At 45.1% G+C, this 13,466-nt stretch overlaps 11 non-coding genes across 11 annotated transcripts; all 11 read left to right on the forward strand.

Moving 5' to 3' along the window:
- The first annotated feature begins 82 nt into the window (after window positions 1–82).
- On the forward strand, window positions 83–273 carry LOC141237514 (U2 spliceosomal RNA). The gene has a single exon (XR_012303048.1). It is a non-coding gene; the product is annotated as a U2 spliceosomal RNA (small nuclear RNA).
- A 1,121-nt stretch (window positions 274–1,394) lies between these two features.
- LOC141237886 (U2 spliceosomal RNA) lies at window positions 1,395–1,585 on the forward strand. The gene has a single exon (XR_012303408.1). It is a non-coding gene; the product is annotated as a U2 spliceosomal RNA (small nuclear RNA).
- Window positions 1,586–2,705: 1,120 nt separating this feature from the next.
- Window positions 2,706–2,896, forward strand: LOC141237515 (U2 spliceosomal RNA). The gene has a single exon (XR_012303049.1). It is a non-coding gene; the product is annotated as a U2 spliceosomal RNA (small nuclear RNA).
- A 1,119-nt stretch (window positions 2,897–4,015) lies between these two features.
- LOC141237517 (U2 spliceosomal RNA) lies at window positions 4,016–4,206 on the forward strand. Its single transcript, XR_012303051.1, has one exon. It is a non-coding gene; the product is annotated as a U2 spliceosomal RNA (small nuclear RNA).
- A 1,120-nt stretch (window positions 4,207–5,326) lies between these two features.
- On the forward strand, window positions 5,327–5,517 carry LOC141237397 (U2 spliceosomal RNA). Its single transcript, XR_012302947.1, has one exon. It is a non-coding gene; the product is annotated as a U2 spliceosomal RNA (small nuclear RNA).
- A 1,120-nt stretch (window positions 5,518–6,637) lies between these two features.
- LOC141237888 (U2 spliceosomal RNA) lies at window positions 6,638–6,828 on the forward strand. Its single transcript, XR_012303410.1, has one exon. It is a non-coding gene; the product is annotated as a U2 spliceosomal RNA (small nuclear RNA).
- Window positions 6,829–7,948: 1,120 nt separating this feature from the next.
- On the forward strand, window positions 7,949–8,139 carry LOC141237518 (U2 spliceosomal RNA). The gene has a single exon (XR_012303052.1). It is a non-coding gene; the product is annotated as a U2 spliceosomal RNA (small nuclear RNA).
- Window positions 8,140–9,260: 1,121 nt separating this feature from the next.
- LOC141237519 (U2 spliceosomal RNA) lies at window positions 9,261–9,451 on the forward strand. Its single transcript, XR_012303053.1, has one exon. It is a non-coding gene; the product is annotated as a U2 spliceosomal RNA (small nuclear RNA).
- A 1,121-nt stretch (window positions 9,452–10,572) lies between these two features.
- Window positions 10,573–10,763, forward strand: LOC141237520 (U2 spliceosomal RNA). The gene has a single exon (XR_012303054.1). It is a non-coding gene; the product is annotated as a U2 spliceosomal RNA (small nuclear RNA).
- A 1,116-nt stretch (window positions 10,764–11,879) lies between these two features.
- On the forward strand, window positions 11,880–12,070 carry LOC141237521 (U2 spliceosomal RNA). The gene has a single exon (XR_012303055.1). It is a non-coding gene; the product is annotated as a U2 spliceosomal RNA (small nuclear RNA).
- Window positions 12,071–13,192: 1,122 nt separating this feature from the next.
- On the forward strand, window positions 13,193–13,383 carry LOC141237926 (U2 spliceosomal RNA). The gene has a single exon (XR_012303446.1). It is a non-coding gene; the product is annotated as a U2 spliceosomal RNA (small nuclear RNA).
- Window positions 13,384–13,466: the final 83 nt, after the last annotated feature.

The raw sequence follows: 13,466 nt of genomic DNA on the forward strand, positions 1-13,466 counted from the left end.
AACGGGAGTCCAGGTGGCCATCTCCACAAATGGACTTTTCAGAATCCTTGGGTGGCACCGTAGTCGGAAACCAATTCTGGTTATCGCTTCTCGGCCTTTTGGCTAAGATCAAGTGTAGTATCTGTTCTTATCAGTTTAATATCTGATACGTCCCCTATCTGGGGACCATATATTAAATGGATTTTTAGAACAGGGAGATGGAAAAAGAGCTTGCTCTGTCCACTCCACGCATTGACCTGGTATTGCAGTATCTCCAGGACCGGTGCACCCCTTCTTTAATGCAGTTTCTAAAATCAGAAAGAATTGAATTCAATGCTTTTTGTTCATTTTGCTTGTTTGTCGGATTTTGGGATGGACTCTTTGGCTTTGCTTTTCTTCTCCTCATTGGATTTTTCATGTTAAAAGTTGCAGAAGCCAGATGACAAGCTCATTTTGGTTCAACTTCAGCAACTGTGCATTGCATTGCCATGTAATGTAATGTAATGCAATGCTATCTATCTAGCTCTCCCTCTATACTTCCTTTTGGATAAACAGACATATTAGGCAAGCATTTTGGAGCTTTCACCTAAATAACTACAGGTGGTGAGATAAGCTGCACAATATAATTGACCTTTCAGTATATTGTTGCACACACACCATCTATTTAGCAAATGCCCTTGTTATCAACAGCAGCCTTTTAAACTCACCTGAGCTAACAGGTATGTGAGCTGGTTACTCTGCTGCGCTTAAAATTTCTTTTTTGGTTTGCTACAATGCCTTTTCTGAAACGTTGTCTCCCTCTGCTGGAACACTGACTTCTTTCATTTAATGCCTGCAGACTATAAAAGAGAAACCAACCCAAAAAGTTTGGTTGATTAGTCTGTGGCATTCTTTTAAACTGTTGCTTATGGCGGTCTCTGTGAGCTTCTCAGTGACATTCAGCCATCCAGGTATCCCGCCTGCAGTAGACGGAATGTGGCAATGGAACGCTGGCTGCGCGTGTCATAATAGGCTCTGAGCCTTTATATACCTGCGCACAGCAGCAGCCACCTTCAGTCTGCTGCTGGACAGCCAGCAGCAGCAGCAGCAGGAGAGGTAATTAATCAGCAACCCTCCTGCTAAGGGTAGACAGCTGCTCGTTCCACCCCCCCCCCCGCCTTAATTGGTTCTCCTCCCTTCCAACGGTGTTGAGGCGGGTGGGAACAGCCGGGGGTTGAGGGTACTGTGCTAAAAGAGGTGGAGTTATGCAGATCTAAAACGCGTGGATTGCAGCAGCAGCAAGCCGAAAAGTGCAGGCATGTGAGGGATCTAGAGGTTGACAGCATGTCTTCTTAACGGGAGTCCAGGTGGCCATCTCCACAAATGGACTTTTCAGAATCCTTGGGTGGCACCGTAGTCGGAAACCAATTCTGGTTATCGCTTCTCGGCTTTTTGGCTAAGATCAAGTGTAGTATCTGTTCTTATCAGTTTAATATCTGATACGTCCCCTATCTGGGGACCATATATTAAATGGATTTTTAGAACAGGGAGATGGAAAAAGAGCTTGCTCTGTCCACTCCACGCATTGACCTGGTATTGCAGTATCTCCAGGACCGGTGCACCCCTTCTTTAATGCAGTTTCTAAAATCAGAAAGAATTGAATTCAATGCTTTTTGTTCATTTTGCTTGTTTGTCGGATTTTGGGATGGACTCTTTGGCTTTGCTTTTCTTCTCCTCATTGGATTTTTCATGTTAAAAGTTGCAGAAGCCAGATGACAAGCTCATTTTGGTTCAACTTCAGCAACTGTGCATTGCATTGCCATGTAATGTAATGTAATGCAATGCTATCCATCTAGCTCTCCCTCTATACTTCCTTTTGGATAAACAGACATATTAGGCAAGCATTTTGGAGCTTTCACCTAAATAACTACAGGTGGTGAGATAAGCTGCACAATATAATTGACCTTTCAGTATATTGTTGCACACACACCATCTATTTAGCAAATGCCCTTGTTATCAACAGCAGCCTTTTAAACTCACCTGAGCTAACAGGTATGTGAGCTGGTTACTCTGCTGCGCTTAAAATTTCTTTTTTGGTTTGCTACAATGCCTTTTCTGAAACGTTGTCTCCCTCTGCTGGAACACTGACTTCTTTCATTTAATGCCTGCAGACTATAAAAGAGAAACCAACCCAAAAAGTTTGGTTGATTAGTCTGTGGCATTCTTTTAAACTGTTGCTTATGGCGGTCTCTGTGAGCTTCTCAGTGACATTCAGCCATCCAGGTATCCCGCCTGCAGTAGACGGAATGTGGCAATGGAACGCTGGCTGCGCGTGTCATAATAGGCTCTGAGCCTTTATATACCTGCGCACAGCAGCAGCCACCTTCAGTCTGCTGCTGGACAGCCAGCAGCAGCAGCAGCAGGAGAGGTAATTAATCAGCAACCCTCCTGCTAAGGGTAGACAGCTGCTCGTTCCACCCCCCCCCCGCCTTAATTGGTTCTCCTCCCTTCCAACGGTGTTGAGGCGGGTGGGAACAGCCGGGGGTTGAGGGTACTGTGCTAAAAGAGGTGGAGTTATGCAGATCTAAAACGCGTGGATTGCAGCAGCAGCAAGCCGAAAAGTGCAGGCATGTGAGGGATCTAGAGGTTGACAGCATGTCTTCTTAACGGGAGTCCAGGTGGCCATCTCCACAAATGGACTTTTCAGAATCCTTGGGTGGCACCGTAGTCGGAAACCAATTCTGGTTATCGCTTCTCGGCCTTTTGGCTAAGATCAAGTGTAGTATCTGTTCTTATCAGTTTAATATCTGATACGTCCCCTATCTGGGGACCATATATTAAATGGATTTTTAGAACAGGGAGATGGAAAAAGAGCTTGCTCTGTCCACTCCACGCATTGACCTGGTATTGCAGTATCTCCAGGACCGGTGCACCCCTTCTTTAATGCAGTTTCTAAAATCAGAAAGAATTGAATTCAATGCTTTTTGTTCATTTTGCTTGTTTGTCGGATTTTGGGATGGACTCTTTGGCTTTGCTTTTCTTCTCCTCATTGGATTTTTCATGTTAAAAGTTGCAGAAGCCAGATGACAAGCTCATTTTGGTTCAACTTCAGCAACTGTGCATTGCATTGCCATGTAATGTAATGTAATGCAATGCTATCTATCTAGCTCTCCCTCTATACTTCCTTTTGGATAAACAGACATATTAGGCAAGCATTTTGGAGCTTTCACCTAAATAACTACAGGTGGTGAGATAAGCTGCACAATATAATTGACCTTTCAGTATATTGTTGCACACACACCATCTATTTAGCAAATGCCCTTGTTATCAACAGCAGCCTTTTAAACTCACCTGAGCTAACAGGTATGTGAGCTGGTTACTCTGCTGCGCTTAAAATTTCTTTTTTTGTTTGCTACAATGCCTTTTCTGAAACGTTGTCTCCCTCTGCTGGAACACTGACTTCTTTCATTTAATGCCTGCAGACTATAAAAGAGAAACCAACCCAAAAAGTTTGGTTGATTAGTCTGTGGCATTCTTTTAAACTGTTGCTTATGGCGGTCTCTGTGAGCTTCTCAGTGACATTCAGCCATCCAGGTATCCCGCCTGCAGTAGACGGAATGTGGCAATGGAACGCTGGCTGCGCGTGTCATAATAGGCTCTGAGCCTTTATATACCTGCGCACAGCAGCAGCCACCTTCAGTCTGCTGCTGGACAGCCAGCAGCAGCAGCAGCAGGAGAGGTAATTAATCAGCAACCCTCCTGCTAAGGGTAGACAGCTGCTCGTTCCACCCCCCCCCGCCTTAATTGGTTCTCCTCCCTTCCAACGGTGTTGAGGCGGGTGGGAACAGCCGGGGGTTGAGGGTACTGTGCTAAAAGAGGTGGAGTTATGCAGATCTAAAACGCGTGGATTGCAGCAGCAGCAAGCCGAAAAGTGCAGGCATGTGAGGGATCTAGAGGTTGACAGCATGTCTTCTTAACGGGAGTCCAGGTGGCCATCTCCACAAATGGACTTTTCAGAATCCTTGGGTGGCACCGTAGTCGGAAACCAATTCTGGTTATCGCTTCTCGGCCTTTTGGCTAAGATCAAGTGTAGTATCTGTTCTTATCAGTTTAATATCTGATACGTCCCCTATCTGGGGACCATATATTAAATGGATTTTTAGAACAGGGAGATGGAAAAAGAGCTTGCTCTGTCCACTCCACGCATTGACCTGGTATTGCAGTATCTCCAGGACCGGTGCACCCCTTCTTTAATGCAGTTTCTAAAATCAGAAAGAATTGAATTCAATGCTTTTTGTTCATTTTGCTTGTTTGTCGGATTTTGGGATGGACTCTTTGGCTTTGCTTTTCTTCTCCTCATTGGATTTTTCATGTTAAAAGTTGCAGAAGCCAGATGACAAGCTCATTTTGGTTCAACTTCAGCAACTGTGCATTGCATTGCCATGTAATGTAATGTAATGCAATGCTATCTATCTAGCTCTCCCTCTATACTTCCTTTTGGATAAACAGACATATTAGGCAAGCATTTTGGAGCTTTCACCTAAATAACTACAGGTGGTGAGATAAGCTGCACAATATAATTGACCTTTCAGTATATTGTTGCACACACACCATCTATTTAGCAAATGCCCTTGTTATCAACAGCAGCCTTTTAAACTCACCTGAGCTAACAGGTATGTGAGCTGGTTACTCTGCTGCGCTTAAAATTTCTTTTTTGGTTTGCTACAATGCCTTTTCTGAAACGTTGTCTCCCTCTGCTGGAACACTGACTTCTTTCATTTAATGCCTGCAGACTATAAAAGAGAAACCAACCCAAAAAGTTTGGTTGATTAGTCTGTGGCATTCTTTTAAACTGTTGCTTATGGCGGTCTCTGTGAGCTTCTCAGTGACATTCAGCCATCCAGGTATCCCGCCTGCAGTAGACGGAATGTGGCAATGGAACGCTGGCTGCGCGTGTCATAATAGGCTCTGAGCCTTTATATACCTGCGCACAGCAGCAGCCACCTTCAGTCTGCTGCTGGACAGCCAGCAGCAGCAGCAGCAGGAGAGGTAATTAATCAGCAACCCTCCTGCTAAGGGTAGACAGCTGCTCGTTCCACCCCCCCCCCGCCTTAATTGGTTCTCCTCCCTTCCAACGGTGTTGAGGCGGGTGGGAACAGCCGGGGGTTGAGGGTACTGTGCTAAAAGAGGTGGAGTTATGCAGATCTAAAACGCGTGGATTGCAGCAGCAGCAAGCCGAAAAGTGCAGGCATGTGAGGGATCTAGAGGTTGACAGCATGTCTTCTTAACGGGAGTCCAGGTGGCCATCTCCACAAATGGACTTTTCAGAATCCTTGGGTGGCACCGTAGTCGGAAACCAATTCTGGTTATCGCTTCTCGGCCTTTTGGCTAAGATAAAGTGTAGTATCTGTTCTTATCAGTTTAATATCTGATACGTCCCCTATCTGGGGACCATATATTAAATGGATTTTTAGAACAGGGAGATGGAAAAAGAGCTTGCTCTGTCCACTCCACGCTTTGACCTGGTATTGCAGTATCTCCAGGACCGGTGCACCCCTTCTTTAATGCAGTTTCTAATATCAGAAAGAATTGAATTCAATGCTTTTTGTTCATTTTGCTTGTTTGTCGGATTTTGGGATGGACTCTTTGGCTTTGCTTTTCTTCTCCTCATTGGATTTTTCATGTTAAAAGTTGCAGAAGCCAGATGACAAGCTCATTTTGGTTCAACTTCAGCAACTGTGCATTGCATTGCCATGTAATGTAATGTAATGCAATGCTATCTATCTAGCTCTCCCTCTATACTTTCTTTTGGATAAACAGACATATTAGGCAAGCATTTTGGAGCTTTCACCTAAATAACTACAGGTGGTGAGATAAGCTGCACAATATAATTGACCTTTCAGTATATTGTTGCACACACACCATCTATTTAGCAAATGCCCTTGTTATCAACAGCAGCCTTTTAAACTCACCTGAGCTAACAGGTATGTGAGCTGGTTACTCTGCTGCGCTTAAAATTTCTTTTTCGGTTTGCTACAATGCCTTTTCTGAAACGTTGTCTCCCTCTGCTGGAACACTGACTTCTTTCATTTAATGCCTGCAGACTATAAAAGAGAAACCAACCCAAAAAGTTTGGTTGATTAGTCTGTGGCATTCTTTTAAACTGTTGCTTATGGCGGTCTCTGTGAGCTTCTCAGTGACATTCAGCCATCCAGGTATCCCGCCTGCAGTAGACGGAATGTGGCAATGGAACGCTGGCTGCGCGTGTCATAATAGGCTCTGAGCCTTTATATACCTGCGCACAGCAGCAGCCACCTTCAGTCTGCTGCTGGACAGCCAGCAGCAGCAGCAGCAGGAGAGGTAATTAATCAGCAACCCTCCTGCTAAGGGTAGACAGCTGCTCGTTCCACCCCCCCCCCGCCTTAATTGGTTCTCCTCCCTTCCAACGGTGTTGAGGCGGGTGGGAACAGCCGGGGGTTGAGGGTACTGTGCTAAAAGAGGTGGAGTTATGCAGATCTAAAACGCGTGGATTGCAGCAGCAGCAAGCCGAAAAGTGCAGGCATGTGAGGGATCTAGAGGTTGACAGCATGTCTTCTTAACGGGAGTCCAGGTGGCCATCTCCACAAATGGACTTTTCAGAATCCTTGGGTGGCACCGTAGTCGGAAACCAATTCTGGTTATCGCTTCTCGGCCTTTTGGCTAAGATCAAGTGTAGTATCTGTTCTTATCAGTTTAATATCTGATACGTCCCCTATCTGGGGACCATATATTAAATGGATTTTTAGAACAGGGAGATGGAAAAAGAGCTTGCTCTGTCCACTCCACGCTTTGACCTGGTATTGCAGTATCTCCAGGACCGGTGCACCCCTTCTTTAATGCAGTTTCTAATATCAGAAAGAATTGAATTCAATGCTTTTTGTTCATTTTGCTTGTTTGTCGGATTTTGGGATGGACTCTTTGGCTTTGCTTTTCTTCTCCTCATTGGATTTTTCATGTTAAAAGTTGCAGAAGCCAGATGACAAGCTCATTTTGGTTCAACTTCAGCAACTGTGCATTGCATTGCCATGTAATGTAATGTAATGCAATGCTATCTATCTAGCTCTCCCTCTATACTTTCTTTTGGATAAACAGACATATTAGGCAAGCATTTTGGAGCTTTCACCTAAATAACTACAGGTGGTGAGATAAGCTGCACAATATAATTGACCTTTCAGTATATTGTTGCACACACACCATCTATTTAGCAAATGCCCTTGTTATCAACAGCAGCCTTTTAAACTCACCTGAGCTAACAGGTATGTGAGCTGGTTACTCTGCTGCGCTTAAAATTTCTTTTTCGGTTTGCTACAATGCCTTTTCTGAAACGTTGTCTCCCTCTGCTGGAACACTGACTTCTTTCATTTAATGCCTGCAGACTATAAAAGAGAAACCAACCCAAAAAGTTTGGTTGATTAGTCTGTGGCATTCTTTTAAACTGTTGCTTATGGCGGTCTCTGTGAGCTTCTCAGTGACATTCAGCCATCCAGGTATCCCGCCTGCAGTAGACGGAATGTGGCAATGGAACGCTGGCTGCGCGTGTCATAATAGGCTCTGAGCCTTTATATACCTGCGCACAGCAGCAGCCACCTTCAGTCTGCTGCTGGACAGCCAGCAGCAGCAGCAGCAGGAGAGGTAATTAATCAGCAACCCTCCTGCTAAGGGTAGACAGCTGCTCGTTCCACCCCCCCCCCGCCTTAATTGGTTCTCCTCCCTTCCAACGGTGTTGAGGCGGGTGGGAACAGCCGGGGGTTGAGGGTACTGTGCTAAAAGAGGTGGAGTTATGCAGATCTAAAACGCGTGGATTGCAGCAGCAGCAAGCCGAAAAGTGCAGGCATGTGAGGGATCTAGAGGTTGACAGCATGTCTTCTTAACGGGAGTCCAGGTGGCCATCTCCACAAATGGACTTTTCAGAATCCTTGGGTGGCACCGTAGTCGGAAACCAATTCTGGTTATCGCTTCTCGGCCTTTTGGCTAAGATCAAGTGTAGTATCTGTTCTTATCAGTTTAATATCTGATACGTCCCCTATCTGGGGACCATATATTAAATGGATTTTTAGAACAGGGAGATGGAAAAAGAGCTTGCTCTGTCCACTCCACGCATTGACCTGGTATTGCAGTATCTCCAGGACCGGTGCACCCCTTCTTTAATGCAGTTTCTAAAATCAGAAAGAATTGAATTCAATGCTTTTTGTTCATTTTGCTTGTTTGTCGGATTTTGGGATGGACTCTTTGGCTTTGCTTTTCTTCTCCTCATTGGATTTTTCATGTTAAAAGTTGCAGAAGCCAGATGACAAGCTCATTTTGGTTCAACTTCAGCAACTGTGCATTGCATTGCCATGTAATGTAATGTAATGCAATGCTATCTATCTAGCTCTCCCTCTATACTTCCTTTTGGATAAACAGACATATTAGGCAAGCATTTTGGAGCTTTCACCTAAATAACTACAGGTGGTGAGATAAGCTGCACAATATAATTGACCTTTCAGTATATTGTTGCACACACACCATCTATTTAGCAAATGCCCTTGTTATCAACAGCAGCCTTTTAAACTCACCTGAGCTAACAGGTATGTGAGCTGGTTACTCTGCTGCGCTTAAAATTTCTTTTTTGGTTTGCTACAATGCCTTTTCTGAAACGTTGTCTCCCTCTGCTGGAACACTGACTTCTTTCATTTAATGCCTGCAGACTATAAAAGAGAAACCAACCCAAAAAGTTTGGTTGATTAGTCTGTGGCATTCTTTTAAACTGTTGCTTATGGCGGTCTCTGTGAGCTTCTCAGTGACATTCAGCCATCCAGGTATCCCGCCTGCAGTAGACGGAATGTGGCAATGGAACGCTGGCTGCGCGTGTCATAATAGGCTCTGAGCCTTTATATACCTGCGCACAGCAGCAGCCACCTTCAGTCTGCTGCTGGACAGCCAGCAGCAGCAGCAGCAGGAGAGGTAATTAATCAGCAACCCTCCTGCTAAGGGTAGACAGCTGCTCGTTCCACCCCCCCCCCCGCCTTAATTGGTTCTCCTCCCTTCCAACGGTGTTGAGGCGGGTGGGAACAGCCGGGGGTTGAGGGTACTGTGCTAAAAGAGGTGGAGTTATGCAGATCTAAAACGCGTGGATTGCAGCAGCAGCAAGCCGAAAAGTGCAGGCATGTGAGGGATCTAGAGGTTGACAGCATGTCTTCTTAACGGGAGTCCAGGTGGCCATCTCCACAAATGGACTTTTCAGAATCCTTGGGTGGCACCGTAGTCGGAAACCAATTCTGGTTATCGCTTCTCGGCCTTTTGGCTAAGATCAAGTGTAGTATCTGTTCTTATCAGTTTAATATCTGATACGTCCCCTATCTGGGGACCATATATTAAATGGATTTTTAGAACAGGGAGATGGAAAAAGAGCTTGCTCTGTCCACTCCACGCATTGACCTGGTATTGCAGTATCTCCAGGACCGGTGCACCCCTTCTTTAATGCAGTTTCTAAAATCAGAAAGAATTGAATTCAATGCTTTTTGTTCATTTTGCTTGTTTGTCGGATTTTGGGATGGACTTTTTGGCTTTGCTTTTCTTCTCCTCATTGGATTTTTCATGTTAAAAGTTGCAGAAGCCAGATGACAAGCTCATTTTGGTTTAACTTCAGCAACTGTGCATTGCATTGCCATGTAATGTAATGTAATGCAATGCTATCTATCTAGCTCTCCCTCTATACTTCCTTTTGGATAAACAGACATATTAGGCAAGCATTTTGGAGCTTTCACCTAAATAACTACAGGTGGTGAGATAAGCTGCACAATATAATTGACCTTTCAGTATATTGTTGCACACACACCATCTATTTAGCAAATGCCCTTGTTATCAACAGCAGCCTTTTAAACTCACCTGAGCTAACAGGTATGTGAGCTGGTTACTCTGCTGCGCTTAAAATTTCTTTTTTGGTTTGCTACAATGCCTTTTCTGAAACGTTGTCTCCCTCTGCTGGAACACTGACTTCTTTCATTTAATGCCTGCAGACTATAAAAGAGAAACCAACCCAAAAAGTTTGGTTGATTAGTCTGTGGCATTCTTTTAAACTGTTGCTTATGGCGGTCTCTGTGAGCTTCTCAGTGACATTCAGCCATCCAGGTATCCCGCCTGCAGTAGACGGAATGTGGCAATGGAACGCTGGCTGCGCGTGTCATAATAGGCTCTGAGCCTTTATATACCTGCGCACAGCAGCAGCCACCTTCAGTCTGCTGCTGGACAGCCAGCAGCAGCAGCAGCAGGAGAGGTAATTAATCAGCAACCCTCCTGCTAAGGGTAGACAGCTGCTCGTTCCACCCCCCCCCCCGCCTTAATTGGTTCTCCTCCATTCCAACGGTGTTGAGGCGGGTGGGAACAGCCGGGGGTTGAGGGTACTGTGCTAAAAGAGGTGGAGTTATGCAGATCTAAAACGCGTGGATTGCAGCAGCAGCAAGCCGAAAAGTGCAGGCATGTGAGGGATCTAGAGGTTGACAGCATGTCTTCTTAACGGGAGTCCAGGTGGCCATCTCCACAAATGGACTTTTCAGAATCCTTGGGTGGCACCGTAGTCGGAAACCAATTCTGGTTATCGCTTCTCGGCCTTTTGGCTAAGATCAAGTGTAGTATCTGTTCTTATCAGTTTAATATCTGATACGTCCCCTATCTGGGGACCATATATTAAATGGATTTTTAGAACAGGGAGATGGAAAAAGAGCTTGCTCTGTCCACTCCACGCATTGACCTGGTATTGCAGTATCTCCAGGACCGGTGCACCCCTTCTTTAATGCAGTTTCTAAAATCAGAAAGAATTGAATTCAATGCTTTTTGTTCATTTTGCTTGTTTGTCGGATTTTGGGATGGACTCTTTGGCTTTGCTTTTCTTCTCCTCATTGGATTTTTCATGTTAAAAGTTGCAGAAGCCAGATGACAAGCTCATTTTGGTTCAACTTCAGCAACTGTGCATTGCATTGCCATGTAATGTAATGCAATGCTATCTATCTAGCTCTCCCTCTATACTTCCTTTTGGATAAACAGACATATTAGGCAAGCATTTTGGAGCTTTCACCTAAATAACTACAGGTGGTGAGATAAGCTGCACAATATAATTGACCTTTCAGTATATTGTTGCACACACACCATCTATTTAGCAAATGCCCTTGTTATCAACAGCAGCCTTTTAAACTCACCTGAGCTAACAGGTATGTGAGCTGGTTACTCTGCTGCGCTTAAAATTTCTTTTTTGGTTTGCTACAATGCCTTTTCTGAAACGTTGTCTCCCTCTGCTGGAACACTGACTTCTTTCATTTAATGCCTGCAGACTATAAAAGAGAAACCAACCCAAAAAGTTTGGTTGATTAGTCTGTGGCATTCTTTTAAACTGTTGCTTATGGCAGTCTCTGTGAGCTTCTCAGTGACATTCAGCCATCCAGGTATCCCGCCTGCAGTAGACGGAATGTGGCAATGGAACGCTGGCTGCGCGTGTCATAATAGGCTCTGAGCCTTTATATACCTGCGCACAGCAGCAGCCACCTTCAGTCTGCTGCTGGACAGCCAGCAGCAGCAGCAGCAGGGGAGGTAATTAATCAGCAACCCTCCTGCTAAGGGTAGACAGCTGCTCGTTCCACCCCCCCCCCCGCCTTAATTGGTTCTCCTCCCTTCCAACGGTGTTGAGGCGGGTGGGAACAGCCGGGGGTTGAGGGTACTGTGCTAAAAGAGGTGGAGTTATGCAGATCTAAAACGCGTGGATTGCAGCAGCAGCAAGCCGAAAAGTGCAGGCATGTGAGGGATCTAGAGGTTGACAGCGTGTCTTCTTAACGGGAGTCCAGGTGGCCATCTCCACAAATGGACTTTTCAGAATCCTTGGGTGGCACCGTAGTCGGAAACCAATTCTGGTTATCGCTTCTCGGCCTTTTGGCTAAGATCAAGTGTAGTATCTGTTCTTATCAGTTTAATATCTGATACGTCCCCTATCTGGGGACCATATATTAAATGGATTTTTAGAACAGGGAGATGGAAAAAGAGCTTGCTCTGTCCACTCCACGCATTGACCTGGTATTGCAGTATCTCCAGGACCGGTGCACCCCTTCTTTAATGCAGTTTCTAAAATCAGAAAGAATTGAATTCAATGCTTTTTGTTCATTTTGCTTGTTTGTCGGATTTTGGGATGGACTCTTTGGCTTTGCTTTTCTTCTCCTCATTGGATTTTTCATGTTAAAAGTTGCAGAAGCCAGATGACAAGCTCATTTTGGTTCAACTTCAGCAACTGTGCATTGCATTGCCATGTAATGTAATGTAATGCAATGCTATCTATCTAGCTCTCCCTCTATACTTCCTTTTGGATAAACAGACATATTAGGCAAGCATTTTGGAGCTTTCACCTAAATAACTACAGGTGGTGAGATAAGCTGCACAATATAATTGACCTTTCAGTATATTGTTGCACACACACCATCTATTTAGCAAATGCCCTTGTTATCAACAGCAGCCTTTTAAACTCACCTGAGCTAACAGGTATGTGAGCTGGTTACTCTGCTGCGCTTAAAATTTCTTTTTTGGTTTGCTACAATGCCTTTTCTGAAACGTTGTCTCCCTCTGCTGGAACACTGACTTCTTTCATTTAATGCCTGCAGACTATAAAAGAGAAACCAACCCAAAAAGTTTGGTTGATTAGTCTGTGGCATTCTTTTAAACTGTTGCTTATGGCGGTCTCTGTGAGCTTCTCAGTGACATTCAGCCATCCAGGTATCCCGCCTGCAGTAGACGGAATGTGGCAATGGAACGCTGGCTGCGCGTGTCATAATAGGCTCTGAGCCTTTATATACCTGCGCACAGCAGCAGCCACCTTCAGTCTGCTGCTGGACAGCCAGCAGCAGCAGCAGCAGGAGAGGTAATTAATCAGCAACCCTCCTGCTAAGGGTAGACAGCTGCTCGTTCCACACCCCCCCCCCGCCTTAATTGGTTCATCTCCCTTCCAACGGTGTTGAGGCGGGTGGGAACAGCCGGGGGTAGAGGGTACTGTGCTAAAAGAGGTGGAGTTATGCAGATCTAAAACGCGTGGATTGCAGCAGCAGCAAGCCGAAAAGTGCAGGCATGTGAGGGATCTAGAGGTTGACAGCATGTCTTCTTAACGGGAGTCCAGGTGGCCATCTCCACAAATGGACTTTTCAGAATCCTTGGGTGGCACCGTAGTCGGAAACCAATTCTGGTTATCGCTTCTCGGCCTTTTGGCTAAGATCAAGTGTAGTATCTGTTCTTATCAGTTTAATATCTGATACGTCCCCTATCTGGGGACCATATATTAAATGGATTTTTAGAACAGGGAGATGGAAAAAGAGCTTGCTCTGTCCACTCCACGCATTGACCTGATATTGCAGTATCTCCAGGACCGGTGCACCCCTTCTTTAATGCAGTTTCTAAAATCAGAAAGAATTGAATTCAATGCTTTTTGTTCATTTTGCTTGTTTGTCGGATTTTGGGATGGA

The sequence above is a fragment of the Phyllobates terribilis genome, unplaced genomic scaffold (assembly GCF_046119375.1).
Source record: "Phyllobates terribilis strain yellow unplaced genomic scaffold, ASM4611937v1 Scaffold_734__1_contigs__length_741531, whole genome shotgun sequence".
NCBI lineage: Eukaryota > Metazoa > Chordata > Amphibia > Anura > Dendrobatidae > Phyllobates > Phyllobates terribilis.